We start from the raw sequence: 13930 nt of genomic DNA, 5'->3' as shown, positions 1-13930 counted from the left end.
AGAGAACACATGAAATGTGACGTGCCAGCATCTGCTCTCCTTGTGCATGCTGCACTTCAAGTTTGACCTGGGAAGGGGCGGGGGGGGGGAATTATATAAGAAAAATAAAGGCACTGACGACAGCGAGCCATCAAAAAGCAGATATAAATCTCCCTCCGCTGTGCTCAAATCGGGCTTAAATAGTTTGCCTATGATGATAGCATCGGAAAGATAAGGAATGCACAGTTAGGTTCTTTCAGTCCTAATTAAAATGTTGTGCTTGGAGGACAGTAGCTATACATAAAGCACAAGGTCTTGGTGATAGAAGTTGTGCTCCTAATACAGACCATTGAGTCAATTAATGTTTACTTAAAATGCTTGTCATCCAAAGAAGGAGCCGAGAAAAACGATCAACATAACCAGAAGATTGTGACACCAATTTGCATCCAGTTCCAAGTGCATGTTTTATTTATTTTCAATCAGGACCAATCAGAAGAGAAAATAATCAATGAAGTCGCAGTCATGAGTGGTATACAGCCATCTGGGGGCCCCTGGTATTTCTCGGCCTGCATCGGAGGAAAGGGAGACTTTTTTTTCCAAGAGCATGGAGCAGCTCCATATGGTTGAGATCAAAGGTGTTGCTGGGTGCATGGTTCTGCTTTATTGCCAGGCACTGCTGTTAATTAGAAAACAAGATCAGAGGCAGTATTAAAATCCAATTAAATTGATATGAACAGATTGCCAAGTGATGTTCACTAATGTATAATTGAGCACCATGCAAATTTCGGTGGCTGGCTTTTGTTTTTTCCCCCCTCACTCTGGAATGAATGATGAAGCTATGAAGTTTTTTTTTTTTTTTCCTCTCCCCTCGTTGTAAAAGATAAACAAGTTAATGCACTGATCTAGGGGGTATTGCTTCAGTGATTGATGAAAATGAGAGTGGAATATTAAAGTGTGACTTTTTGGGGCTTCTCTTATAATCTTATTTTGTTCGGCCTCTCTCTCTTTCTCTCTCTCTGTCTTTCTCCCCACCCCCCAATCAAGAAACATGCTTAGACTCCTCCACATTCCATCATTTCTGAAACCGAGGACGTTCCTTTGTAGATGGAGATTTGATTTGAACAATTACAAAAGCATGAATATTTCAGGTGGCGGAGTTGCTACCGGCGGATACACACTTTCCCAAGAACTACCTATATTGGGTAGCCTGTATATCCTCGTTTAGAAGCTGAGGCCGCTATTATATGTAATTATATCTCTCTGCAGCTTTACATTGGGAGAGGCGTTTCAAATGTGGGTGCCATCTATTAAATATAACTACTTTCTCCTGGGCCTTGCATTGTTGAGGCGCATGTTTAAGGTGCAGGAACACTCAAGGGCTGTTGAAGGAAAATAGACAGGGAGGCATCTGAGGAAGTAGTTGTGGGGGGCTACAGTAACACACACACACACACACACACACACACACACACACACACTGCCATTCATCCCTCAGCCATTCCCCTATGTTGGTGGTCAGAGAGCTATGTGTACCACCAGGGGCTGCCCAACACATTTTGCTGCCTGAGACAAAGAAAATGGTGCTCCCTCCCGCCGCCGCCCCCCCAAATCTCATATACAGAAGCCAGTTGGACCTGTAGTTGATTCTTAGTTCAACTGTGGCAATGGGGCCGGACACCTGAGGGCAGCAGCCCAGTATAGAGGTTGCGCGACACACATATGGCACAGAGTTCTGATCTCCAACAAAGGAGAATAGCTTGAGGGGGCAGCAGGGGAGCTGCCAGTGCTGCCCCCCCCCAGCACCTGCCATGTGAAGTGATTGCCTCATGCTGCATAATGGTAGGACTGGCTGCTGCAGGGCTGTCACGTGCCCCTTAAGCTTGCCTGAGTCCCCCCCCCTTGTGGGGGATGTGCACTTGTCCTATTATCAGTGGTGGAGCTTTGGCACCAGGGGCGGAGAGCAGGCCGGGCTGGTGCGCGTCCCAGGGGGTGGGGGCGCCGTGCAAAGGGGCTTGGTGTGCATTCTGGGGGCAGGGTGCCCAGCACGGGCGGGGGGGCAGCTGCGATGAAACCCCACTGGGGTCACGCTGCCGGGGGCAGTGCGCTCCCTCCGCCCCCTCTTCCTCCACCAGTTATATTATACACATTTCTGCATGCAATTTTGCCCAGCATATATAATTTTTTGCAAGCAATTTCCCCTAATATAGTGCAATTTTTGTACGGGGCTGTGGTTGCAGTTGTTGTTGTTTTACTAATGCACACATTTTTTATTGGAGAACTGCACCACAAAATTCAAAGGGGAGTTGTGTTTCATGTTATGTTATTGTTTGGGGAAATACGAATTAAATAGGGTTTCTTTTCCATCCCAATGTTCCGACATGTTCTTAAATATGTGGATAGCATTGTGGAGAGGCTGCTGCGGTGGCAGATGAGGGAGATTTGTGCACCTCCCCACTTGCCAGTCTCATGTGATTATCATATGTTTTTAATGTCCAAACAGGACAACCATTTCAGCTAGTTCCTGTGTCTGTTTTCAGGTACATGGTGATTTGCTAACAGCATCCTTTCTTCATGGGCAAGGGATAATTTGCCAACATTACTGTTAAATCATCTACGATTTGCATATATTGCTATGGAGCAATTTGCTCTCCCCATGACAAATCGCCAAAATAAGCATCTTAGCTGATAGACAATTTCTCCAAGCATTAGAGTGTCAGTAATAGGTATAAACCAAGTCCAGATCCTAAACATTGCCATCTGTCCCAAATAGACATAATGAAATCCAACACAATAACTGACATTTAAAGAAAGGTGCAGTCCTTTCAAAATTCACCTTCCATCTGTTCACTTTTGGAGACAAGGACTGTCTTTTTTTAAAAAAATAACTACTTTTTTTTTAAGTCCCTGAAGGGCACCCTCACAAATGGCTAGACCATTAACAATATAGTACACAAACTGAAACAAAAGTGAGAAATCAGTTTCAGTGAAGAATAATCACATATGAATGCTGTTAAGTTAATGGGGACGCGGGGGATGAAAACCAGAATTGGGAATTGGAAATGAAACTTTTGAATTTTGCCATGGATTCAGGTCCAAGCAACTTGTGCAGCAAAACCATGTGAAATGAGCTATGCGTTTCATCTTCATGAATAGAGTTGATTTGACGTGGCAAGCCATGCCCATCAAACGGCTTGTGAGAATTTCAAACTGTATCATGTTTTGAGATGCCCAGTTACACAAAATGAAGAGGATCGGGAAAAGAGAGGAAGCGGAAGCTAGCCACAATCCTGTCCACAGTCCTGCTTGTAGTTATAGCATCTGCTTCAATCCTGAGTTCACTCACCAGATGTTCTCACTGTCAGAAGGCGAGAGGCACCTTTCCCTGATCCCCTGTTCCATCTGCAGCCCTTTGTCTACCTACCAACCTACCTTGGAGTTGCCCCCTTCCTCCAGCAGGATCGCAAGGCCTTCTTGGAAAAGAACTATTCCGGTCATGGAAGGGAACTCCGAATCCAGGCCATAGTAGATACGAATAAACAGCGCTGCTTAAACTGCGGTAATAAATAGCATGAACTAGACTGCAAGCTGTAACATAGTGAGAGTTGCTCCACTTCTCTGAACCAGGCAGAGGGCCTTCTCGGTAGTGGCCCTGTGAAATGCCCTCCCATCAGATGTCATTTAGAAGACATCTGAAGGCAGCCCTGTTTAGGGAAGTTTTTAATGTTTGATGTTTTAATGTATTTTTAATCTCCTGTTGGAAGCAACTCAGAGTGGCTGGGGAAACCCAGCCAGATGGGCGGGGTATAAGTAGTTTTTAAATATTATTATTATTATTATTATTATTATTATTATTATTATTATTATTTCATGAACTTTTTAACAAGATGGAATGGGTGGAACTCAGTTTTCCTTTAAAGTCTTACTTATTGCCATATTTTGGATTAGAGAAGAACATGTGGGCATATGAAGCTGCCTGTTAACTGAGCATTGGGGCATCTAAACTGGTGCTGACTACATTGTCCAGAAGAAGGTTCTGCCATTAAATGATGCTCCTCCCCAGCTGAGCTTCCCAAGGTCAAACGTTCTAATTTGTAATTACTTTTTGTTGTTGTTGTTTAGTAGTTTAGTCGTGTCTGACTCTTCGTGACCCCATGGACCAGAGCACGCCAGGCACTCCTGTCTTCCACTGCCTCCCGCAATTTGGTCAGACTCTTGTTGGTAGCTTCGAGAACACTGTCCAACCATCTTGTCCTCTGTCGTCCCCTTCTCTTTGTGCCCTCCATCTTTCCCAACATTAGGGTCTTTTCCAGAGAGTCTTCTCTTCTCATGAGGTGGCCAAAGTATTGGAGCCTCAGCTTCAGGATCTGTCCTTCCAGTGAGCACTCGGGCCTGATTTTCTTAAGTATGGACAGGTTTGATCTTTTTGCAGTCCATGGGACTCTCAAGAGTCTCCTCCAGCACCATAATTCAAAAGCATCAATTCTTCGGCGATCAGCCTTTTTAAATTACTTTTAATGAACACTAAATGCTTTTCTGTCCACATATATATATTGAATGTTAACCCATTTGCATTAAAGCATTTTAAATGAAGAAGTGTTATGGTGCTAACTAAATAACTGTTGCTTCTTTAATCTCCCCCTCTTTCTAATCACCAACATTTAAGCGATGTAAGAGTTCCTGCCCCACCACCATAACTAAACACTTCCAATCCAAAGCAAATAATAAACACATTGGGGGTTTTGCTCTTTATGGGAAGTAACTGGGCAGTCATTCTTAAATGAATAAGTGCATGTATATATTTATTTGGTGGGGGTGGGAGAAGGTTACTAAAACGGCCTTCACCTGCCCTATCAACAGCAACTATGTCACTCCCACTGGTGTGTACAAAGCATATTGAAATTGACAAATGAAAAACACACCCTGCAATAGTGTGTAAAGCCAACTGCAGTTCTGCTCATAGCTTACAGCAGAAAAGGCCATTATTACATGGTTCCAGGATCTGCTTGTCATGGAAGGCTTAGAGGACCCAACAGTCAGGAACTAGACAAGAACTCTGCCTTAAACAATAAGGAAGCAGGAACTCCAGACTCCACCAAGATACCACTAAGTCCAGTGCCACTTTGTGACTAAACTATGGATTGACAATATCCACTCATCACATGCCTCACCCCAAATTTGTAAAATACTCCTTTTTTTTGAAAGAAGAAAAAAGCAAATTGGTTGCAAAATGTATGACAAAATATAGCACTGATGAGGGATTAAATGAGATAAGCAAAAATGTATTATTTGAAGCAAGGATGAAAACCTTTGTAAAGACAAAGAATACCGTACTTTATGAATTTGTGATGCTTGGATTGGCATAAGATATGTCTCTCTCTCTCCCTCTCTCTCTCTCTCTCTCTCTCTCTCTCTCTCTCTCTCTCTCTCTCTCTATATATATATATATATATATATATATATATATATATATAATATAAGAAGCCTCAATTAAAAATACTGTCAGAGAGGCTGGCTTAAATTTGCCTTTTGACAGAAGGCTAACTGCTGCTGATCTTCCAAAACAGAGGCCAAGAAGCTATCCGCAGAGTTCACAATCAGCTGTTCTCTTATGGCCTGAAGCCATTCTGGAAAACTAATGGCAACGTTTATAAAAAAAAATCATTAGTTTTTTGTCTGATGAGCTACTACTGACTGCAGTCCTGATCGTGGTCATGATGATGATCATCATCATCATCATCTGGGCGAAAAGACCTCCAGGCCCAGCTTTTTGTCAGGATTATAGCTTTTTCTGCTTTACCTAGAGCAGGCAGTGTCATGTTAGAATGGTATCTCTAAACTCTATTACACTTGATACAGCTTGTGTATCACAGCAGAGTTGACCTAACCCTAGCACAGCATCAATCACAGGAGGGGAAGGTGGAACCTGAAGCTGCAAAGCATGTGATAGCAATAAGCCTTCTTGCCTTCATCAGGTGCCTTAAAGCATATACCCAAATGTGAATTGCATGCACTTATTTACAACCAACAGGCGCTACAGTGGTGCCCCGCTAGACGAAAATAATTCGTCCTGCGAAAATTTTCGTCTAGCGGGTTTTTCGTCTTGCGAAGCAGCCCCGTTGACTTTTTCGTCTTGCGGGGCAGCTTCTGCTAGACGAATGCCGTTCGTCTAGCGAGTTTTTTGTCTAGCGAGGCATTCGTCTAGCGGGGCACCACTGTATTTGATTGCTATTGTGTCCATACTTAGGGTGCATCGGAATATTTTGCCCCGCATGGGGCTCAAACCCACAACCCCAAGATTAAGAGTCTCATGCTCTACTAACTGAGCTCTAGGAACAGTTTCATCACCTCTCATTGTTTTAAGGCAACATAGTACTTCAGCTAGCAAAAAAAAAAAATTACCTAAGCACCAGTGCCTTAATCCAGTTTTAGTCAAAACAAAATAAAAAATCAAAAAAATCCTTCCAGTAGTACCTTAGAGACCAACTACGTTTGTTCTTGGTATGAGCTTTCATGTGCATGCACACTTGGGTTTGACAGTGTGAGGATTTTATCTCTAATGGAACTATGACGATATTTGCTCCTGCTGATTTCTAATGTGTGGCTCCACTTCGTCAGGTGACTGTTGGCAGGGTGGAATAGCTTGGGAAGTGACATTTTTCTCAAAATAACCATCACCTCTCAGGTGGCAACCCAGAGTTTATTTACTCTGGAGTAATTCTACGCTATAATTTGTGGGTTGTCGGCACAGCGCTGTTTGCATGACAAAATTAACTTCATCTGTTATATACCATAAAGAGCCATGCAAGGAAGAGCTGGTGCTTTGTAAGAGCGGTAGACTTGTAATCTGGTGAACCGGGTTTGCGTCTCTGCTCCTCCACATGCAGCTGCTGGGTGACCTTGGGCTAGTCACACTTCTTTGAAGCCTCTCAGCCTCACTCACCTCACAGAGTGTTTGTTGTGGGGGAGGAAGGGAAAGGAGATTGTTAGCTGCTTTGAGACTCCTTAGGGCAGTGGTAAAGCGGGATATCAAATCCAAACTCCTCCTCCTCCTCCTCCTCCTCCTCCTCCTCTTCTTCTTCTTCTTCTTCTTCTTCTTCTTCTTCTCCTCCTCCTCCTCCTCCTCCTCCTCCTCCTCCTCCTCCTCACAGAGCTACAATTTTCAGAGTGGTTTATCTCACTTCATAGAGAACTCTGGAAACTGTCTGAAGTGTAGGTGGGTTCCCACGTGGCATGACGCAGTGATAACAGCAAGAACCTTTATTGAACTACATAACTGGGAAACGGGCACAGCAACTGCTTATATACATTCCTGAAAGCCTGGCCCACTCCCAATGTGATTGGCTGTCTAAACTCCCAAGCTGCGAACCATGACTTAGAGTTCAAGGGCCAATGGCAGAGGTCCAAATCCTGAAATGTTCTGTGATTGGACATCATGTTTCGAATCACAACACAGGAGCTCAAAATCCTTAGTCCAGACTCAAGCTCAGGAAAACACAGACCACTGAATACATAACACTGTAGCTCTGTGAGAGGCACCTTTAACAAACTACAGCTCCAAGAATTCTTTGGGGAAAGTTATGACTGTTTAAAAGGGTATCATGGGGCTTTAAATGTATACGAATCCTGCCCAAGTCATTCTCAATGAAAGCCTTGTGAGATAAGTTAGATTGAGATAACAACTGAGCTTTATGGCTGCAGGGGGGTCTGAACTAAGCTGTCCTTAGTCCAAATCCAACGCTTTAACCACTTTTCCCCATGGACTACATAATAGCTGTGACAGTACTGAAGTTTCTGCTTAGCTGGTTAAGTGAAATGTGGAAATCATATCAGGGCAATTAATGGCAATATTTATTAGCTTTGTTATCAGCTCCTTATGTGTATCATTTTCACACATATTCTGTTTCCCCCCATGAAACGTTCCATTTCACTGAGAACTCCTCAAGCTCTGAAAGTGCACCTTAAAACACCCTTAAAAACAATTTGGGGGTGAGATATCCCAGCCTGGGGGTGAAACAAGCATGGGCTCTCTCCAGCTAAATGGGAGTGCAATGAAGTTTTCCCTCACACTTTGCTGCCTTTGCCCCCCTCCCCACTGCTCTGAGATTCCCTCCCCCCCCCCAACCCTGCAGAGAAGATCTGGGGGCTTTGGTGGAGGAGGGAGCACACAAGAGGGGGGGAGGGCATGATGTGTCTGATTAGAAAAAAGTCCTATTGAGTTCAGTCCCACTTATCCCAGGTAAATGGGCATAGAATGGGTGCCTAAGGTGGACTTTCTAAGCATGTTTACAAGGATGCAAGTTTGACTGAACTCACCAAGGCTTCGGATTGTGCATCAAATCCCTAAATAATGTTAGTCTTGTAGGAATGAGAACCAGCTAGTGACCTGTAGAGTCCTGAGAAGAAATCAGAAATAAATAGGTGTGCTATAGATATCCTACATGATCTAAATCATGACCATTGGTATTATTTGTTGTTTTTACTCAATATTTTTACCGCTTATGGGTGAATTCTGTAGCTATACATCATTATTAACCACGGGATTAACTAATTTCTGCTTTCTGCTACCTTTGTCACTTTTGTACAGTTGAGAAGGAGCATGTCTCTTAGAGTGACCATGTGCCCTACTTTAGAGAGGACAGTCCTCTATTTGAAGGTGCCCTCTGTTTCAAGCCTATCCCGTGCAAGTCTGGTTTAGAGATAAGGAACCATAAGGTGCAGGGGAGGTGGAGCCATGAAAGCTACAGCCTTCCCCAAATTGATGTCCTCTTTGGTCCTCTCTTTTTTGCAATGCAAAATCAGCTGCTCCGATTTTACTTGACAGCACCATTTATACACCCTGATCCTAAATCCATGTATGCAGGCATGAGCTGATACACATCTCCATTTAACTCAGCAGAACCACTTTCAGTCAACTGAAAGATAGGAAAGCCCACGTGACAATTCTGTGACAGATCTGAGTCTCTGGACTCCATGCTTGCCAGCAGCATCTTCCCTGCCACTAGCCACAATTATAATTTTTGCTACTAAATGCCAAGTTAAATTGAGTGAAATATAGCTGTCTCTATTTCCTACTCGAGTCATTCGCCGCTGCTTACTGATTTGCCAATTTCTACCTCTCCTTCCTCTTTCCGTCGCTGAATAGCTCCAACAAGGAGCCATTTACACCCCCTCTTCAACCCATGCTAACTGCCTTAAAGCCTTGTCGTGTCTCCCCGCCCCCTCGAATGGCATTTCCAAAATGCTAAACGCTTCATTCTGTTCACACAGCTCAGGCTTCCATTAGGGCTGTTGCCACCACCTCTACATTTCTGATTTTAAAACTCGGGAAATGCCTGCCATAATGATGGGTGAGGGGTTCAGAGGGATGGTCGATATATTGCAGAGGCTGCTAACGAAAGGGACTGAGCCTAGTGAGGCTAGGCCTCAGATTGCAGATCACTTACTTTGTCCTAAACTGAGGTTAGGACCTACCATTAGACAGAGTGAGGCAGCTGGCTCAGGCAGCAGATTTTGGGTGTAACATAAAGGTAGCAAGTTGATTGTTACTTAATTTATTATTATGGGGGGGGAGGCTTCCCCATGCAACAGAGCGGGGAGAGGCACTTATGGGATTTTCTGCCTCAATAATCTTTCTGCCAAAATAATTTGGGTGGCGGAGAGAAGACCAGAATCGGAAGTAGAAGCGGAAACCAGAGAGGAGGGAGACCAAGAGGCAGAGATGAGCCCGGCTGGTGAAGAAGCAAGGGTGTCTCCCCTTTGGATGTGAGGGCGATCTGGCTGCGACATCTGTCACCCCATTGATCACCAGGGTTGATTTGGCTGATCTGGCTGGCTAGGCGGGTGTCCCCTTCCTCCCTCACCGCTCCATGTGCGCCCCTCCCGAAGCTGCACGCTCGGTGGAAGAGGACGACCATCCCAGATAGAAGGAGTGTACCGTTCTTCGGTCAAGGGTATACGATAGCTGCGCTCCCCTGCTAGAACCTCCAAACAAGCTCAAGGTCCATTTGTAGGCGTCTCCCCTTTCTGCTCCAACTAGTTCTCCTCTCTTCTGGTCTCCCAGAACCAGAAGTGGTATGAAGAGTGAGGAGTAGAGACAGACACACCAGCAGAGTCTCAGGAAGGACCCAGGAGAGGAGGAAGCTTAGGCAGCTGTGGGAAGGCAGGGACCTTCAGGCCCCAAAACTGTTTCACAGGGGCAAGACCTACCGGCAAGAGTTGCTGTGCTCATATGTCTCTTCACTTCCATTGAGATCCTATTTTTTGTTGACAATCCACATTACTTAATTAGGCTCACAACAGTCCTTTTTCATTGACCATCCATATCTGACTTCGCTCAATTCATTTCTTCCCCCCCCCCATTTTATCATTTTTCTCTTGCCTTATAAACACTTACAGTGGTGCCCCGCTAGACGAAAAACTCGCTAGACGAAAGGCATTCGCTAGCGGAAGGCTGCCCCGCAAGACGAAAAAGTCAATGGGGCTGCCTCGCAATACGGGAAAAAAAATTCTGTCGCAAAAACCGCTATTCTGCCTTGGTGCTTCGCTAGACGAAAAATTCGCTATACGAAGACACTCGCAGAACGAATTATTTTCGTCTAGCGAGGCACCACTGTACATTGTCTTTTAGGGACCTCAATGGGGAGGCCTCTTTCATTTGCAAAAGTGTGAAAGGTGGAAAACTTCAATGGGGTAAATAAGGTGTGCACTGAGAAGTGGCTCTGGGGCCTAGTAGGCCTACCTTCTAAGCAAGGCAGTTCCCTCCATTCCTGTTCTCTTTGCGACATAGCATGTTTTCAGTTTCTACTCTCAAGCTTCGAGGCCTTTTCCTAGCTCTGTCCCCCCTACTGGATCATGTTTGTCACGTATCCATTTGGATCTCACCCCCTCACCCTCTGCTCTGGCAGTACTGCCAGCTTCAGCGTCTTGCTTGTTTGCTCTTCCTCCAAATGTCTCTCTGTTTCCCCCCACCCACCCACCCACCCACCTCGCCCATGCTGGTTGTTCGGGATGCCATGCCCTCCTTGAACTGGCTCCATATGGCATCTGTGCTTTCCCCTCCCGATGCATTTCTTTCCAGAGCAACCTTCTGCCATGAAGCCTGCTGGCCAGTGGCAACGGCTCCTGCGTGAGCTCAGAAGTAATTGAGTAAGGAATGGGCTGCAGTCTGCACAAAAATAGATGCTAAGAATTATAAAAATAGCCTGCTGGCCTACTTTGCCCAGTGTAGTGTCCTCACAATGGTCAGTAGGCCTGTAGGAAATCCATAAGCAGGACCTGAGCACAAGAGCATGCTCCTCTTCTGCATACCCTCCAACATTTCTCTAATAAAACAGGGACATCCTATTCCATCATCTTATATTATATTATATTATATTATATTATATTATATTATATTCATACCCCTCCCATATGATTAGGTTGCCCCAGACACTCTGGTCAGCTTCCAACATATATAAAAACATAATAAAACATTAAACATAAAAATCCTTCCCAGGGCTGCCTTCAGAGGTCTTCTAAAGATTGTATAGTTACTTATCTCCTTGGCTCAGGAGTCAGATAACTTTTTTAAAAAGTTTAGGGGTACTCTCATTTTGACTCAAGAAAATCACCATTTTATAGTTCAAATCGGTAAAAATAAATACAGTAAATAAAACGCAACTGACCAATCACCGTGCTAGATTCCACATTCTACTTCACACATTAAACGCTCGCTTCTGTTTGAGACTCAGGAAACACCGTGACAGGAAATGAGGCCGCCATCGGGGGTAGCAACGGAACTGACGATTCCCTGTGCTAGAGAAGAAACAAAAAAATTTTTTTTAGTTTCTTCTCCCATTGGATTCACAAAATGTTTAGGGGTATGCGTATCTGCCCTCCAACATTTCTCCAATGAAAATAGGGCATTACTGGATTAAATCAGGAACTGGGATGGCTTCTGTAAATCCAGGGCTGTCCCTGGAAAATACGGACACTTGGAGGGTCTGCCCCTATGGCTTCCATCAGACCGTCTTCCAAAGCTTCGCTGCTGCCAAGTGTGGAGGCGAAGCCACAGTGGATAGCAGCCATTGATAGTCATGGGTGTTTCAAGGAACCTGGGGCGAGGACCACTGGAAGCGATGATAAATGCACAATAGCTTTATATCTTCTGAGGCTGCCGCCTTTCTGGCATGGCGACGGAGCACAATTCAACTATTCCATCTGATTGCAGTTTCAACACTTTTAAGCCGTCAAGTCATAACTGCAGTTGTAACGTGCTAATCTTAGTAGGTATTAGCCATTCATCATGTCAACTCACCCTCAGAGAGAAAGAAATGAGATGTGGCAGAACGTTACCACCAAGCTCTGAGAAGCCTCCATTCGGTGGAGTTTGCACAGAGCTCTTAAAATAACACAGTTATTTTGATGAATATTGTTAGTATTTCGAACAATATTCAGTTTCTGTCACTCCCACCTACAGGCTGCTATCCTTTCCTTTGCCATTCCCCATACCAACACACAGCTCCTCCAGTTTCTAGGTCCTGTGTTAGTTTTTTCCCCTTCGTCTCATATATAAATGTTGTACTTCTGTTCCTCAGCTCTCTTTTTCTGTCTCTGGCTGTTTACACACACCATACATTTAAAGCACATTTAAGCTGATTTAAGGAGCACATTTAAGGCACTCCCGAGAAGCCTGAAAACTGTTGTTTACCTCTCACAGAGCTACAATTTCCAGCACGCTTAACAAACTACATTTCCCAAGATTATTGGGTGTCTGTACTTTAAATGTGCTTTAAATATCTGGTGTATATGCAGCCTCACCCCCAATGTCTTTCCTTTGTCCTTCCACAGATACTTCTTTCTCATTTCTCTGCCTACCACTTCCATCCTTCTGCTGCACCAGCTTTCTGTGCCTTCTTCTTATCAATCGTGTCCTTCCTTAAAGAGGGCACATGTTGCAGTGAGACCTGGAGACTGACCTCCTGGTTGTGGGTGGGTCTGTTGGATAGCCACAACACCCAATTGGTAGGTCCCTCGTTGCTGGGTTTAATCTGGCCAATGGGGTGCAGTCTAAACGGATTGAGGGACCTATATAAACCCATGCATGTGTCCCAGAGCATCCTCTTTCGGCTCGTGCATCGGAACACCTGCCCACCTCTCCCTAAATTTAGGGCATTTTTGCAATTGAACTTGCTATGCCGTCATGTGTCATCTGTCATTGGGACAGGGGCACGGCAGGAATTTTCCCCACTTGGCTGATTGGCTGTTGCCATTTGGGTTTCGCCTGCCGTGTAGCAATTTGTCACAACTTGTAAGGTTGCGGATAGGCACTGGTTCATGTGATAGGGGTGGGAGAATACTCTCGCCATCCCTATGTGAAGGGTATTCTGTTAAAGGAATCCAGGGACTCAACTTGGTTTGGCCAACCCCCGAAAGGGGGTTGTGCCCATGCCTGAGTCCAGGGGAGCATCTGGGGAGTGAACAGAGTCTGTTCCCAGGCTTCTCACCTGCCTCAGGTGTTCACGCTTGGCTGACTATGATAGAACTCTGGGTCAGCACTACCTGCAATTGTGTAGGGAGCTAGTCGAATCAGAGCCTATGCAACCACTCACTTTTCTGTATTCAATAAAGTTGTGGCCTAAATTCTGCCAAAAACCAAAACTAAAATTTGAGTCAATTGTGTCTTTATTTAGGGGGGAGGTCTCTGGGTCTGAACATGCAACTTCCCAGCTTTCAGACACCCATGGGCCAATCTCCACTTTTTACCAACAGCACAGAAGCCTTCCTGTCACTTGGCCATGGAAGCATAGAATTGTAGATCTGGAGGGGACAACAAGGGTGATCTGGTCCAACCCCCTGGCAATGCAGGAATCTCAGCTAAAGTATCCATGAGCATCCAACCTCTGCTTAAAATCATCCAACGAAGGAGAGTCCACCACCTCCTGGGGGTGTCCATCCAATGTCAAACAACTCT

At 44.9% G+C, this 13930-nt stretch overlaps 1 long non-coding RNA gene across 3 annotated transcripts; it reads right to left on the bottom strand.

Annotated features, from left to right (window-relative positions):
- Positions 1 to 418: 418 nt before the first annotated feature.
- On the bottom strand, positions 419 to 11668 carry LOC117060581. Of its 3 annotated transcripts, none has more exons than XR_004428008.1 (3): positions 11643 to 11668; positions 8293 to 8372; positions 419 to 655 (listed from the first exon to the last, which is right to left on the bottom strand). It is a non-coding gene; the product is annotated as an uncharacterized LOC117060581 (long non-coding RNA). The 3 variants fall into 3 exon arrangements; XR_004428009.1 differs by lacking the exon at positions 11643 to 11668 and adding an exon at positions 11193 to 11251; XR_004428007.1 differs by lacking the exon at positions 11643 to 11668 and adding an exon at positions 10869 to 10924.
- Between the last annotated feature and the right edge of the window lie 2262 nt (positions 11669 to 13930).

Source organism: Lacerta agilis, chromosome 1 (genome assembly GCF_009819535.1).
Source record: "Lacerta agilis isolate rLacAgi1 chromosome 1, rLacAgi1.pri, whole genome shotgun sequence".
In the NCBI taxonomy this organism is placed as follows: Eukaryota; Metazoa; Chordata; class Lepidosauria; order Squamata; family Lacertidae; genus Lacerta; species Lacerta agilis.
The sequence above is the reverse complement of the archived record's forward strand: the minus strand, read 5'-3'. Positions and strand labels throughout refer to the sequence as shown.